The sequence below is a fragment of the Lygodium microphyllum genome, chromosome 12 (assembly GCF_053477565.2).
Source record: "Lygodium microphyllum isolate KBCC chromosome 12, Lygodium_microphyllum_v1.1.10, whole genome shotgun sequence".
In the NCBI taxonomy this organism is placed as follows: Eukaryota; Viridiplantae; Streptophyta; class Polypodiopsida; order Schizaeales; family Lygodiaceae; genus Lygodium; species Lygodium microphyllum.
In genome coordinates this window covers 141,997,337-142,014,038 of record NC_141146.1, presented here as the reverse complement: position 1 = coordinate 142,014,038, position 16,702 = coordinate 141,997,337, and positions in this window count along the sequence as shown.

The following is a 16,702-nucleotide window of genomic DNA, read 5'->3' as shown; positions in this document are numbered from 1 at the left end:
AAACGCCTGACAGGTCACCCCCTCACCAGGACGAAGAGAGGTCTAGCGACTGGACCGAGACTGATAAGGAAGGGTAGGAACAAGAAAAAAAATTGGGCAAAAAGCAAGCCAAGAAACCCAAAAAGAAGACGGCACAAAAGAAAAAGAAGCCGGATGAAGGCCGCAAGAAGGAGAAAGAGGATTTGGAAAAGGCAAAAAGACAATCCCTCAAGGAGGCCGAGGAGAGGGAGAATAAGAAGAAACAAGAAGAAGAAAAAGAAAAGGAAGAAGTCAACGAGACAAAAAAGGTGTCAAAGCAGGAGGCCGAGAAGAGGAAAAGGGAAGAACAGGAAGAAAAAGGGAAACTGGAGGAAGAGTACAGAAAAACTGAAGAAGAAAGGCAAAGAAGAACTGCTGAGGAAGACGAGGAACTAAGAAGGAAGGAGGAGGAGGACTTGGCCGAAGCCACACGACGGTGCATTGAGCAGCAATGCAAGGCTAATGATCTGGGAGCCTAGAGCCCGCTGGGGAAGAAGGGCCTAGTTCTAGCACGTAGGTACCAAAAGTCACGCCGCCCACTATCCTTGAAGGCAAAGGCAAGGCCCTTCTCCATCCTATCCCCACACTCATGGTGTCCCCCCACCAAACTAGCCATCCTCACCCCTAGCATCCCCACTAGCGTGGAGGTCTCCGAATTCATGGCCTGGATGCAATATTTTATCAATAAAGAAATGGCCCAAGGAAAGAGCACGAAGACCACCACGGCCACGGGGCAAAAGAGACCAGTTGCATATGTTGAATCGAGACAGGACCAGAAGCATCAGAGAGTGAAAGCCTCGACCACCCCAATCCACACAACAGTGATGCCACTAGCCAATTACGATGAGTACGTCGCTGATTTGCTCTCCCAATTGGAGAAGGCTAAGGAGGAAAAGAAGATGGCTGTGACTGAGTTGGTGGCGGAAAAGGAGTCAGTAGCTGCTTTCCAGCTTGAAAAAACCCGCACAATAACCATGCAGCAATGACAAATCTTTGACCTCAAACAAGAATTAAAGGCCAAGGAGGACATGGAGCTACAAGCAGCGGCTCAAGGATGAGAATCAAGAATTGGTGCAGATGCAGAGAGAGTATAAGCTCCTCCTGATGCAACATGGGGAATTGGAGGCGAAAACTGCCAACATCGAGCAAATGATGGAGGAATTGAATGCCAAAGAAGAGGAGAGAAAGGAGGAGAGGGAGAAGCAGCAAAAGGAAATCGAGTCTATGACTGATCAGCTACACTTGGAAAGAAAAGAGCACGAGAACATGAGCAGGGAACTCAAAGCCCAAGAGCAGAAGCTCATAACCTTGGTACAGAAGCAGGGAGAAAGCATGGAAGAAATGAACAAGAGAGTAGAGGAATGGGCAGCACAGAATGAAAAAAGGGTGAAGACACTGGCACGGCGCCTCGCTTTGGTGGAGAAAGAAAAAATCCTCTCATAGAGTAAAGTAGACGCCGCCCAAACAGCCTTCAGTGCCCAGCAAAAGGCCTTCATTAACACACTACTAGACACGACCCGCCCACAGGGAAAGGAGTCATTGGAGCTGGTACAGAAAAAACTGAGCATCGCGCGCAAAGCCCTGCATGCAGGCCTGCAGATGCCACCCCAACCTGTGGAGGTTAGGCTGAGCCTAGAAGAGCAACGGAAATACGTGCTACTGGCCGACCTAACCCCCCAAAAAATGGACGCAATGGGCTTTGAAGAAGGAGCACAACAAGAAGACCAGCAGAGGGGGAGGACGCTGAGCTTGAATTTATTATGGGGAGATTCACAGAAGAGGTGATCCCACAATCCCCCTCGCCGCATGTCCAAGAACAGCAATAGGTTGATCCATCTACGGAAAGACAAGCCGCACTAAGGGAGAGACAGAGAAAGTTAATTGAAGAAACCAAGAAGCAACTAAGAGCCAAACCGGTCATGCAACCATCTACACCCCTCCCACCGTGCCCCGATGACCTCCCTACTGGATTCCACATGGAGCTGGTGACTTGGAAGCAGCAGGAAAGAGAAAAAGACCCATTCACCTTCAGCTTCCTCATATCCAACAGCCTGCGGAGGGTCCTACCGCTCAAGATGATGGAGGAGGTGATCACGATTGGAAACTGACTGGGACAGAAGTGGCTGGAAGAAAGGGAGAGGACCCCCACTCTATGGGAAAAGGAAGAAGCAGAGTTTTGGCAAGATAAGGTGTTTGAAATACCACATACTGTATAGGGATACAACTGCCAACCCCTATGGAGGAGGCGAGTATGCGGCATTAGCATGCTCGCCTAGATGGCTTTTTGTAACACCCTACCCTATGAGAGGAATGACCCCACATTCATGACGTACCCTCATAGGGTAGGTGTGGATTTTGTTGCCACCCTCCATGGGCGTCATGATTTTCCTATCATTTACAACTCCAATGCTGCCTCCTTTGAACATGCCCTCCTCTTCGACTCGAAAAGCCTAATGATTCCATGACGCATTTCCTCGCGGATTTCTCTTCATGCCCCAATCCAGCCTTTGTAACTACCTGTAATTATCTTAGGTTACTTAAGTTACTACTCAAGCAGGACCCGACCCCATAAGAATGTGGCCTGCCTTCCCTCTTTTTTGACCCTAACGCCATCGACAGCTGTGCCATGGCGCGTTTAATGATGAGGGCTAGCATTCTCCCCTCTTTTTGCCTAGCTCTTGTCAAGATTGTGAGAGAGAAGGAAGGAGTCTCACTTGTAGCTTTCTTGCTTGCACAATGGGGGAATACACACACAGGTGGAGGCTGAAAACAGTTTTCCTCTTCTTAGTTGTGTAAGCCAAAAGAACTCATGTACATAGAAATAAAATAACCATATATATGGGTCTCAAACCAAACTCAACTAACTAAGGTGGCATACTAACTGAGCCATGAACTAGAGTAGATAAGTATAGCTGTCATCTAGCTATTATTCATGGGCGGTGTACCAACCGCATCTGCAACTAACAAGTCGGTGACATAAATGCACAACGGTCACCCTGGCATATCACGAGTGGAGCTCGATATCTCAACACTCCCCCTCGAGCTCAATCCCAATTCCAATATACCAAGCAGGACTCTGAACTTGCGCAGCTTCTTTGCGCCCAATGCCTTCGTAAATATGTCAGCTACCTGATCCTCTGTGCCGACATAAACTAGATCAATAAGACCTAGTAGAACTCTCTCTCACACATAGTGATAATGCACCTCAATGCGCTTTGTTCTAGCATGATAGACTGGGTTATTTGCCAAGTGTATATTACTCATGTTCTCACAATAAATGACAACTAGCCCATCTGTAGACTGATGCATATCATAAAGTAGCTTATGCAACCAAGCTACCTCACATGCAGTCATTGTTGCACCCCTGTACTCAGCCTCTGTACTCGACAAGGCAGCTGTAGGTTGTTTCTTGCTGCTCCAAGTGACTGCATCACTTCCAAAAGAGAACACATATGCACTGGTAGATCATCCTATCAGAAATACTAATAACCCAATTAACATCAGTGTATGCATGCAACTGTATCTGAATCCCAGTCTCATAAAATAGTCCATACTGCAATGTGGACTTCACATGCCTGAATATGCGTCTAGCCGCATCCAAATGCGGTTTCCTTGGAGCCTGCATAAACTGACTTACCAATCCAATAGCATAGCTCAAATCTGGCTTGGTAATAGTCATATAAATCAAAATTCCTACTATGCATCTGTATATAGTAGGGTCTTCGAGAAGCTCACCTGCATCTGCACTCAACTTCATATTCTGCTCCAAAGGAACTGAAATAGACTTACAGCATGTCATCCCATATTTGGACAGCATGTCCAATCCATACTGCCTCTGCAAGAGCCATATCCCACTTGGTGATCTAATCACCTCAATGCCCAAGAAATAATGCAGCTCTCCCAAATCCTTCATCTCAAACTTTTGCTTCAATAGCATTTTCACATGAAGGATATCTTCATCACTATCACCTATGATAATCAAATCATCAACATAAATGACAAGCAGCATAATACCTTTCTCTATTTTTCTCACATAAAGTGAGAAATTTGCCTTGGAAATCTGAAAGCCAATAGTGACAAGATACTGTCCTATCTTGTCAGACCATTCTCTAGATGCTTGCTTCAAGCCATACAAGGCTTTCTTCAACCTGCAAACAAACTCAGGATGAATAGCATGCACATAACCTGGTGGCTGCTCCATATAGACCTCTTCTTGCAAATCACCACGCAAGAAGGCATTCTTTACATCCATTTGATATAAAGACCATCCCTTTGATGCAGCCATAGCAATGACTGCTCTTACGGTTGCCATCCTTGCAACCGAACTGAATGTTTCTTCATAATCAATGCCATATGTTTGTGCATACCCCTTGACTACTAATCTTGCCTTGTATCTGTTCACAGAGCCATCTGCATTGTGCTTCACCTTATAAACCCACTTACAACCAATTGCATTTTTATCTTTAGGCAAAGGTACCAATTCCCATGTAGTATTTGCTTCCAAAGCATCCATTTCTTCATCCATGGCTTTCTCCCATTTTTCTTTTCCCATGGCTTGCTCAAAAGAAGTGGGTTCTGGTTCCTGTATCACTTTGACTATATAGACATAGTGAATGGCTGTAAATCCATCATATTTTAGCCTATCCACATGATACCTAGCTCTGGTAGACCTGAGCAAAGTAGGCTCACTTCCAGATGCTCTCAAAACATCCCTGGTCTTTCTTACTCCAGGTGTAACAACAGAAGGAATACCCAACTCATCATCAATGCTCTATTCTGAGCCACTAGATTCACCATCCACATAAGAATGACCTGCATTTACATCAAACATGAGTTGATCTACCTTCTCTTTTCCTTTTCGTGATACCTGCATACCACTATCTGCATTACTTTGAGAAGATTCTCCTGATCTCAATCTGCCTATCCATGGCGAAGAATGTGAACCACTACTAGAGGACACTCCAGGTCCACTAATATCTTGTGACTGCTGCTGTGAATTCTATGCAGCATTACCATTTTGTGCATCTACATTATCAATCACATTTACTAGTTTATACCAGCTACTCATATCATCAAAAACAACATCTCTGCTCACTGTAAACTTACGAGTAGAAGGGTTATAGCATCTATACCCTTTCTGTTGTGCAGAGAGTAACCAATAAAGATGCACTTCTCAGCTTTTGGATCCAACTTGGATCTCAACTCATCTGGCACATGAACATAGGCAATGCAACCAAAAATTTTCAAATGAGAAATATCTGGTTTCCTACCAGTATACCTCTCCTCTAGAGTCATGCCATGTATTGCTGCAGTGGGAGTCATGTTCATTATGTAGACTGCTGTAGCAATTGCTTCAGCCCAATAAAAATCTGGCAGGTCTTTTTCGTTGAGCATGGCATGAGATACCTCTCCAATATGCATGTTTCTCCTTTCTGCAATTCCATTTTGTTGTGGGATATGACTGCATGAATATTGCTGCTTTATGCCATGCTCCTGCAGGAACCTTACAAACTCATTTGAGAGGTACTCTCCCCCTCCATCTGACCTTAGGCATTTTATTTGCAGGCCTGTTTCTTTTTCAACCATAGCTTTTTCAGCCTCACAAGGGAAAATCTGCAAAACTGATGAAAGTGGTATTTAACCACACAGTCACTTCCTAGTGACGATTTTGCATCAACAGGCAACAAGGATGATTATGTACCTCCCAATGTCTCTCTGCACAGGCATACAATGCACTTTCTACGGTAACTTTTCACTGACCTGTAGAACAATGGTCGCACAGTAAAAAACAGAGCCTTTTTCTGAGTGCTTGCGGAAAACTTCCGCCTCCAAAACAGGCCCCGAAATGGCCTCAAATCAAAAAAAACAGAGAAACCAAGGGCTAAAGCCCTTACCCGCAGCATATACTGCCCTCTTGCTACACCGCGAAGGGCATCTCTATCTGAGACAATGCACTCTTGCACTTTCCGGCTGTGCTACCTGCAAAGACTTGCTCCCAAAATAGAAAAATGAAAGCAACACTGGTCCTCTTACCAGAACACCGTGAACTTGGTTTGCTTTCTTGAGCTCCTCACCACAAACAAGGCTCTGATACCATGTCAAGATTGTGAGAGAGAAGGAAGGAGTCTCACTTGTAGCTTTCTTGCTTACACAATGGGGGAATACACACACAAGTGGAGGCTGAAAATAGTTTTCCTCTTCTTAGTTGTGTAAGCCAAAAGAACTCACGTACATAGAAATAGAAGAACCATATATATGGGTCTCAAACCAAACTCAACTAACTAAGGTGGCATACTAACTAAGCCACAAACTAGAGTAGATAAGTATAGTTGTCATCTAGCTATTATTCATGGGCGGTGTACCAACCGCATCTGCAACTAACAAGTCAGTGACATAAATGCACAACGGTCACCCTGGCATATCATGAGTGGAGCTCGATATCTCAACAGCTCTCCTAGAGGATATGAACGACAGCCAATTCACTAGGTGCAACCATTCCCTCTCCACCACCTCCCTCCACATTCGCATGAATCTCAAAAGATACATGCAAAGACATCAATTTTTTAGCAAATCCATCCGACCCCCTTCTCGACCTAAATCAGACGAGGAAAATTAGGCACAGGCTGTCATTCTACTAGTGTAATACTATTCCCAAAAAAAAAGGAAGGAAAAAAAATGAATAAGCATCCAAGAAAGAGCAAGAGGAACATTACGCATGAAATGGACAAAACAACTCACTTACAGAAGCACTTAGCACCACATGAAGCACAATCACTGCACCTAGGGGTCTTCACGCTAGACATGCCTGGTGGTTTTGGTCGACTGACCTCACTCCTAACCCCCTCGCCCTTTGTGCTCCCCCACTTCACACTTAGGGCACATCAAGGACCGGACATACCTAGGGGGGTACCACTCACCTATGGTTTGACTTATCACCCTAAGCTCCTTGCACCGCACCTCCCTTTGCACGAATGGGGTCCTCAAGTGTGGGACATCACCCAGACTAGCCTGAGGTTAGACCCAACTCCCCATTCTACCATCACGTACACAATACACTACACAATAGGATCAACACCCCCTTAGGTAGAGCACCGCACCTTTTTCTTCCAGGCATCACAAAGGCAACAAACCATCGACTTTAGAGGCCCCCATCATCCACTTGCTATCTATTTGGCTTCTCCAACAAACCTTATTACCAAGCTTCCACGAGCACCCGCGTTGACACGTGGCCCTACCCTCACACGACTACTTCGCCAATGGCCTCTTAAACCCCAACAGCAACCAAGAGTGCCGTGGGATTGGCACCTATCTCAGAGGGGGGTAATGTTAACCCCCAGTCAAGAAGACTAAAGAATGAATGAAAAAACAAAAAAAGAATGGAAAAAGAGCATAGGCGTAGAGACAGCCTCTAACATTAAACTAAGGCAAAAAGAGCAATTTTAAAAAAAGGCGCCTCAAAAACTCTAAAAACTTTTGTAAAAGAGCGCCAGGCTCCCTCTTGTGCCACTTGTAAAAGAATAGATGGGTATAGGCTTAGGGCATGAAGCAAGAAGAGGGAATTAGAAAAAGGGACCTTGCCACAATGGCCGGTCATGTAAAAAGGGATGGGCATCCATGGGGTTTTTAGGGTTTGTATATATAAAGTTCAAAAAGTGAATGGAAGCTCATTCTTTTGGTGTGTGGCTAACAAGAGCTCTTCTCTTCTTCTCCTCTCCTTGCTTGTGTGTGCTCTTGAGAGAGGGAGTGTGAAAGTGTGAGAGAGTGAGTGTATGAGAGTGAGGGATCAAGAGGGTGAAGCTCTTCACCATCTCCTTAGTGCACAGATCGGATGATGTATGCTCGCGTAGTGAGCGTCGGAAGGTCCCCAAGAACAAAAGAACTCTACTTTTTGCACAAAACTCAAGGTAGAAAGCATGCACGACATGAACAAGAGACCAATTGGGTACAATCTCTCCCCATGCCTTGTGTGAGCACTCCACAAAGCATGTATTTCATGTATTAATCATCTTCAAGCTCAAATAATAGCCCAAATTACAAAATAGCACACTTTTGGCTTTTGAGTTTGCTTTAGTACAAAATAGAAATAAAGCTAATGGGCGGGCGCCCAAAGAGTCAAGCATACCCAATACAATGTCCAAATACAAATATCATTATCGTGCGTCCATGCGTATACAAAATAATAAATAAATATCCAACGCCTTAATAAATAGGCGCGACAAAATATAGGCGCCATGCCTAAGATATGCGCCTATCAAAATATAAGTGATAACTCGAATACACGCTATCCTCCAATGCTTTCCTCCGCCACTGCTGCTATCTCTACACATCAACTGAAGCATTCACAATCGTTAGTAAAATAATATAATTAAACCGACAAAAGTGAATACCTAGCAGTCTTCAACTACATAAATAAATCAACTGGTTAGAAATCAATCCTAACCTTAGTTTATCACGAGTGCGCATTCTAAACTCATAAACGTTTATTAATTTAATATGTATTTTGCAAAATCACCCACTATGGAATCACCCATGTACAAACTAAATTAATGAAATGCCCGAAAAGGATAAGCGTCCCCATCAACTTTTCGCACAAAGAATCCACTTTGTATATGAGCCCCGGTCAACAAAGTTTATGAAATCCACCGTAAAACCTCACGGAATCCACCGTGGCATGGAATCCACCGTGTAATATGCCTCCTGGCATCACTCCTCTTCTCTTTTTCTCTTCTCTTCTCTTCTCTTCTCTTCTCTTCTCTTCTCTTCTCTTCTCTTCTCTTACGCACGCGGCTATGGTGGATGGAGCTTGGAGATTGAGGAGGCTTGAGGATGCTTGAGCTAGCATCAAGGATCGTGGAGCTATCGGTATGTGCGAGAGAGAAGGCAACTCATATCGTCATCAAGGTAAGCTCACTGTACTCATAGGATCGACGACGCATTGGCTAGGTGAGAGATAGCCATTAGAGCTCACTTGGAATGCTTGAAACAATAAGCAGTCCGTAGGTCTTGTCAGTTGAGCAAAATCTCCCACAGCCATGACCTAAATCGTGTGATTCGAGTGATTTATTGTTGCATCGGCCAAAATTGCACCGCATTTGGTCCGTCCAAGTGACAGTGATTCTGGGCCAAGTCCTAGAATCGGCCCTCAGCCCTCTTGTGTTCGGCCATTAGGCCCACCACCATTTGGACACTTAGGACTCGTGAATCAAACATTCCATCCGGTCGAATTCACCATTTTCAGACACCAACTTTGCATTCGGCCCACCTGACTCGGCCCTCAGTTATTCGTCCCCGAACCCATTCTGATGAACTACTCAGCACTCAGCCCAGTCGATTCGGCCCACTACCGTTTGGCCATTCGACCCTCGAACAACCACATTCGGACTGGCTGAATTTGACATTCGGATCAATTGCATTCGGCCCTTTCTCATTTGGCCCTCGACCATTCGGACAGGCTGAATCGGACATTCAGTCCCTGCAATTCGAACCTACTAGGCCGAATTTTGATTTTTTTTTAAATTTAACATGTAGACCCTGAAACTAATTGAGAGACCATATAAAGCCGAAACCACATCATAGATCTATCACTGTGCTAAAATCTAGAGCAAGTACTTCAAAATGCATGCCATAACAAATCCTCTAAATTAGATCCTAGTGTAGTAATGGCTCTGTACAAGCATGGATTCTCACTTGCAAAATAGCAACCAAAAGCCCATATCCGAACGAGACAAACGGAGACCCTAAAACCTCAATGGGCCAATTTAGCCAACAAGGGCAAAAAGACCATGTATAGGTTGCATTCGGACTGCATCTAGTCAAAGCAGAATGCAACAACATCAAGCTGCAACTGCGAGGGTGACTAGACATGACAGTCTTGATAATAGATGCACCTTGAATGGCACTGCATAGATGATCCAAGACATTAGTAGAGAATTCATATCTAGTTGTGCAGTTGGGGACTCAAGGGCATGTATCAGAAGGCTTGAATTTATAAGGAAAGACCCGAAAGATGAAGACATAGTACCACTTTATTATCTTAAGGTTAAACTCACCGCAAAAAGAGAGCATAGTGTCGATGCTCTCATCAATGAAGGAGCAGATTTTAATAACTTGACCTATGAAGCATGGACCCTACTAGGCCAACCAAAGCTCACACCAACTAATGCAACTCTTAGTCCTTAACGGGGGACACCCACAAGCACTTATAGGAAAGTGCAAAATCCTTGTACCTATTGAAACTGAAAGCTTTCCTATTCTGCTGATCGTGGAAAGGAAATCCTCCTAGGAAGACCCTTCAAAAGGGTAACAAAGTGTGAGACCGATTATGTAACATAGAGGATACACTTAACACTATCGAGTGTGAGGATAATCGCAACCTTTAGCAAGGGTGACCTCATCAAACCTCGAGGGAAAGACAATGAATATTCTGACATATTAGGCAAGCCTAGTAACAAGAGAAAGAACTTGTTGAAAGAGCTCATAGAAGCCCATGTTGAACAGAGAGAACCAATGAGCAAGGCCATGCTTGAAACAAGAAGGTCAAGAGACCATGCCAAGGATAGACTTTGGACTTACAAATATCATAGAAGACCACAAAAGAAGCCCAAGCCTTATAGACGAAGGTATCGATGGAGAGCCAACACAACGCCGTGATGGATATCCAAAGCATTGCTACGTGCTCAAGGTATTACGCAAGTAACCGATGGATTTGGGTACCAAAACCCCCTATTAAACCTCCTCTTTCAGCTGAAGGCCAAATCTCATCAAAAGCAAAGAATTGCAGGAGGAAACCTAAATGAAAATCCAAGTCTCAAGGCAAGAAACCAAACATGACTATTCGAAAGGTCGATCCTCATCCTAGCGTGCTTAACAAGTAGACATCAAATGTAATTGTTGAGTGTGCACAAAGACCATTAGTGCCCAATGAGCCTTTGATGTTCCAAGAGGATAATGAGCACCATAGGCACAATGTTGCTCATGATAAGGCTAATTGCTCAACAGAGCAAATGGTAGAATTGCCTAATAGCCGCAAGCAAATCTTCAAGTCAGTGCCAAGTCCACCTTGGAGTCCCAAATCTCCTACACCCTCTTTTCCTAAATAGACACAAGGAGCGCAACAGCAGTTTTCTAGTGCAGCTGCTCAATCCCAATCTCTATCTCCGTTTGAGCTTTCAAATGTCCAAGATGCGGGACATGATGCCACCCTTAGTTCTCAACCTAAGGATATGCCTATGCAATCCACCGTGACTAGCTTAATCGATGCTCTATCTGCACAAGTGAATGCGTAAAGGGCAACAAAAGACACGACCACTTGTGATCTGCTTAAGGACTTGACTGTTAACCCCAACACGAAGAAAGCAAAAGGAAATAAAAAAGACGTAGGAAAAATGTGAAAAAAAGGTAGCCCGACTTAAGAAAGAAGAGGAGAAAATGCCAAAAGTGCAAGGGCAACCTTAAAAGTCCAAGGCAAATGCAAAAGGAGAAATGTGCATTTTAAAATACAAAGGTGCACCCTGAAATCTTGTAAAAGAGTGCCAGGCTCTCTCCTATGCAAATTGTAAAGATAGACGGACGGTGGAGAAGAAGCAAGAAGGATAGGAAGGAAATAGAAAAAGAGGACCTAGGCCAATGGCCGGTCATGTAAAAAGGGGATGACCGCCCAAGGAGGAGTAGGGCATGCATAAAAGCCAAAAAGTGGAATGAGAAGCTCATTTTTGTGTGTGGCCAAAAGTAGCTCTCCTATTCTTCTTCTTCTTCTTGTTCTTGCTTGCTTGAGCTTGTACTTGAGAGAGGGAGTGTGAGAGTGTGAGGGAGTGAGTGTGTAAGGGTGAGGGACCGAAGGAGAAGCTCTCCATCTTCTCCTCTCTTCTTCTCTTCTCTTCTCTTCTCTTCTCTTGCTCGCGGCAATGGAGCTTGGAGCGTGGAGCTTGAGGATGGAGCTTGCTTGAAGCTTGCACTTGGATCGTGGAGCTACCAGACTGAGCGAGAGAGGAGGTAACTCAATCGGCATGGAGGTAAGCTCACTACACCCGTAGATATGGATGGCACGTCGGCTATGTGAGAGGTAGCCATTAGTGCTCGGCTTGGAACGCTTGAAACAATAAGCAGTCCGAGGGTCTTGGTAGTCAAGCGAAAGCTCCCACATTTTGGTTCTGTTGCCAGGACTAACGGATTCAAGCCTTGAGCGCTTACGCGCTTCGAATAGAGCATTGAAGTAGGGTTTTCCCCGAACCGATACTTGAGGTAGATAGGTAGGAAGCAAGGGAGTTTGAAAATGTATTCGATCTCCTTAGCAAGTAGGTTTTGGTTTTTTGGATTTGGAAAAGCATGTTGGAGTAGTGTAGGTGATTATTCTGTGATTTGTATGCATTTAGAGTAGGAAAAAACAAAGAAAAAGAAGCAAACAGTAGGGTTTTCTGTTGTTGCTGTATAACAGGCTAAAACAGGGAAATAGGGGCGCAGATCCTTGGAGTGCCGTTTGATTTGAGCACCACAGTGATTCCAGGCATGTCTGGCATTTCCTTGTAGTGTTTTGCACCTATCTGGAAGGCGTTGGATGATTCGATGGAGTAGACGTTGACCTAGAGGCATCGCGCGCAACTCGCGGGCCGTCGTTTCGAGGCCGTCAGACCAGGCCGTCCGAGTCCCAGAATCGGACCACTCCGAAAGTCAGACCGTCCGACTCCGAAAATCGGACCACCTTTTCGATCCGATTGCCAGAATTGGACCAGTCCCAAAATCGGACCAGACCCAGAGTCGGACCAGTCCCAAAGTCGGACCGTCCAACTACTAGAATCAGACCACCCTATCCGATCCGATTCCTAGAATCGAACCACTGCAATAATCGAACGTGACCAAAATCGGACCACTGGGCCAATCGGACCAACCCAAAATTAGACGTCCAATTCTGATAATCGAACTCCTGAAAATCGGACATCTGAGAATCGGACAGAAAACTGTCAAAATCACACAGGTATCTAGAACACAAATTTTGACGCACCTAAATCCCAAAATTGATCCCAAGGGATACGTAGAGCTAAAGGCACATCACAGATTCATCACTAGGCTGAAACTTAGAGCAGGTAGTTCAAAATTTGGCTATAAATGATCCTCCAAATTGTGCATGGTGTTTACCGTAACGGCCCTACTGGCCAGGGGGGACTGCCTCCTCCAGACCCCCGCAGAGGGGGCTCTGCCCCCTCCGCACCTCCCCCAAGTAGGTTGGAGAGGAAACGCGCACCGTGAAAGGTCCTCCAAATTAGACCCTAGTGTAGTAATGGCTCTACAGGAACATGGATTCTCACTGACAAAAGAGCAACCAAAAGCCCATACCTGAACAGAGAGAAACAGAGACCCTAGAACCTCAATGGGCCAATCTCGCCAACAAGGGCAAAAAGACCACACTGCAAAAACACATACATGTTGCGTTCGGACTGCATCTAGTCAAAGCGGAAAGCAACAACATCAAGCTACAACAGCGAGAATGACTAGATATGACAGTCTTGACGATGGATGCTCCTTGAATAGCACTGTATTGACGATCCAAGACATCAGTGGAGAATCCACATCTGGTCGTGCAGTTGGGGACTCAAGGGCATTTGTCAGAAGGCTTAAATTTACAAGCCAAGACTCGGATTATGAAGACATAGTACCACCTATTTATCTTAGGGTCAAACTCACCGCGAAAAGAGAGCATACTATCGATGCTCTGATTGATGAAGGAGCAGATTTTAATGTCTTGACCTATGAGGCATGGACCCTACTAGGCCAACCGGAGCTGACACCGACTAATGCAATGCTTAGCCCTTATGGGAGACCTCCACAAGCACTCATAGGGAAGTGCAATATCCTTGCAACAATTGAAACTGAAAGCTTGCCTATCCTATTTCATGTTCCTCCAAATAGTGCTAAATATGGTAAGGAAACCCTCCTGGGAAGACCCTTCAAAAGGGCGACCAAATGTGAGGCTGACTATGTAGCACAGAGGATACACCTGACACTACCGGGTGTGAGGATAGTCACGACCTTTAGCAAGGGTGACCTCATCGAACCTCGAGGGAAAGGCAAGGAAGGTGCTGACATAACAGTCAATCCTACTAACGAGAGCAAGGACCTGTTGGAAGAGTTGATACAAGCACAGGTCGAACAACGAGAACCAATGAGTGAGGCCATGCCTAAAACAAGAAGGTCAAGAGACAATACCAAGGACAGGCTTTGGACTTACAAATATCATAGAAGACCCCAAAAGAAGCCAAAGCCTTATAGACGAAGGCATCGATGGAGGATCAGCACAACTTCATGATGGATATCCAAAGCGTTGCTACGTGCTCAAGGGTATTACGCAGGTAACCAATGGATTTGGGTACCAAAACCCCCTACTAAACCACCTCTATTAGCTAAAGGCCAGATTGCATCAAAAGCAACGAAGCACAGGAGGAAATCCAAGAGAAACTCCAGGTCTCAAGGCAAGAAACCAAACATGAGTGTTCGAAAGAAAGAGCCTCAGCCTAGCATGCTTAATAAGCAGATGTCATATGTAACCATTGAGTGTGCACAAAAGCCATTCGTGCCCAAAAAGCCTTTGATTTTCCAAGAGGATAACAGGCATCATAGGCACAACATTGCTCATGGCAAGGCTGATCGCTCAACAAAGCAAATGGCACAATCGCTTAATAGCCTCGAGCAAATCATTCAGCCAGTGCCCAGTCTACCTAAGAGTCCTAGCTCTCCTACACCCTCTTTTTCCAAACGGACACACGAAGCACAGCAGCGGTCGTCAAGGGCGGCTGCTCACTCCCAATCTCTATCTCTATCTAAGCTTCCAAATGTCCAAGAGGTGGAACATGACACTAGCCATAGTTCTCGGCCTAAGGATATGCCTGTGCAACCTAATGTGACTAGATCAACTCATGCTAGACCTACACACATGAATGCTCAAAGGGCAACAAAAGACACGACCACTTCTGATCGCCCTAGAGACCTCACACCGCAATCCATTAAGAGTAGCCAACCCACTGGACTAGCCGCTACTATTTCCAATCAAGGATCACAACAGTCATAGCCCTTGGTCATGACAATGCCCCTTGCAGAACGTGTCCTTACTAGTCTACCTGTGGAGGAGGCATCGCAACCAGCATCCTTGACAACTCCAACACTTCCAAAGTGCTTAAAGCCTAGGATGGAGGAGTTAAACATAAGGGAATTGGCTGAAGAGCTAGACTCTCTAAAAAGAGAGGCAGTTGTACCCTCACAACCTAGTGAGGCCATTCAGTGGGCCACGGGTATGTCCCATGAGGACACACCAAAGAGAGAGACTGCTAAGACCCAACTAAGCACATCAACGGCTGACCTAGTCCAGGGTTATGAGTCATTGAGAGATGTACCTTCACTGACCAAGAAAAAGAGAAGAAAACAACGAAAACAACAGCAATTGCAGGTGGGTGTGGACCCCAAAAACATTGAGACGAAGAGCGCTGGAGAGCTGAGGAATAAAGCATCGAGTCCATCCACCAATGAACCCATTGATACCTCTCCTAATAGCGGTGAAACCTCAGACACATCTGTGTGCTCTGAAAAATCAAAGCAGTTGTTACCATCAACGGCTGCTTGCAACACTCAATCCACCGACAATAGAACTCGCATTGACCAATCAAGAGTGGATACAACGCTGTCACAACAAGGTGACAAACTTATACCAATCACATCCAAGGAGAACCATGACGCAATGACAAAGCCTCAGGAGAAACATGAAAACCCCAAGAGCATAAGAAATCCTAGTGTCGGCCAAACTTGCTTGTCTAGGCCTGAGCCCCCAGCTACGCTAAAGCCCAGGCAAACTCCTAGAACCTTGCATGAGATAGCAACTGAGCAAGCTCTCGTTGAACATAGAAGTGTCACAGAATGCTTAACCGAGTTGGATGCTAAGCTCAAAGTGTTCGCACGTGTCTATGTCCTGGCAGACATGGGCGCATTCCCTAAAGAGCAGCTCGAAGATTACTTGTCATTTCCCTTATCCTGGGAAGAGCAAGAACATCTTGACGAGCATTATAACAGGCTCCTGTATGAATGCATGTGGCTCATCTCTGACGAGGAAGCCAACGAACTATGCTTAACTGTCACATTTAATGATGTGCTCTGCTAACCAAATCTCTTAGAGATAGAGCAACTAAAGCGACTATCAGAGGGCCGAAGTCAATTTGAACAGCGTTGGTGTGAAAACCGCATTGCAATGGCCAAACTAGGAGCCCATATCATGATAGTCTCAGAGGAGCAATTGGCCAAATGGCAGCCTCAAAGAGACCCAGCCTATGTGGCACCAACTTTCTTTCGAGTGCTGACTGCCATTTGGGGTAAGGACTTAGTTGAAACTATCTAAGGGAACTCTCTATCTGATAAGGTTCTTACTAAGGAGGAGTTACATGTTGCCAGTAGACTCGGACAAGGTTCCATGCTCTCAATGTTGTAAAATATCTATCGGTATTGAGTAAGCTGCCACGAGTACTAGATGCATGTGCCACGCTCCAGTACAATCCGGAGTTCTACAATTGATTTTTACCCTCATGGAGTGAGATGGTTTCATGAACATGTACATAAATAAACAATGTGTTTTGTGACTGTGTAAATAATACCAAAAGAAGCAAAGGCCAACACACCCCATGAGCAATGATGACCAAGTGCAGGTGATATG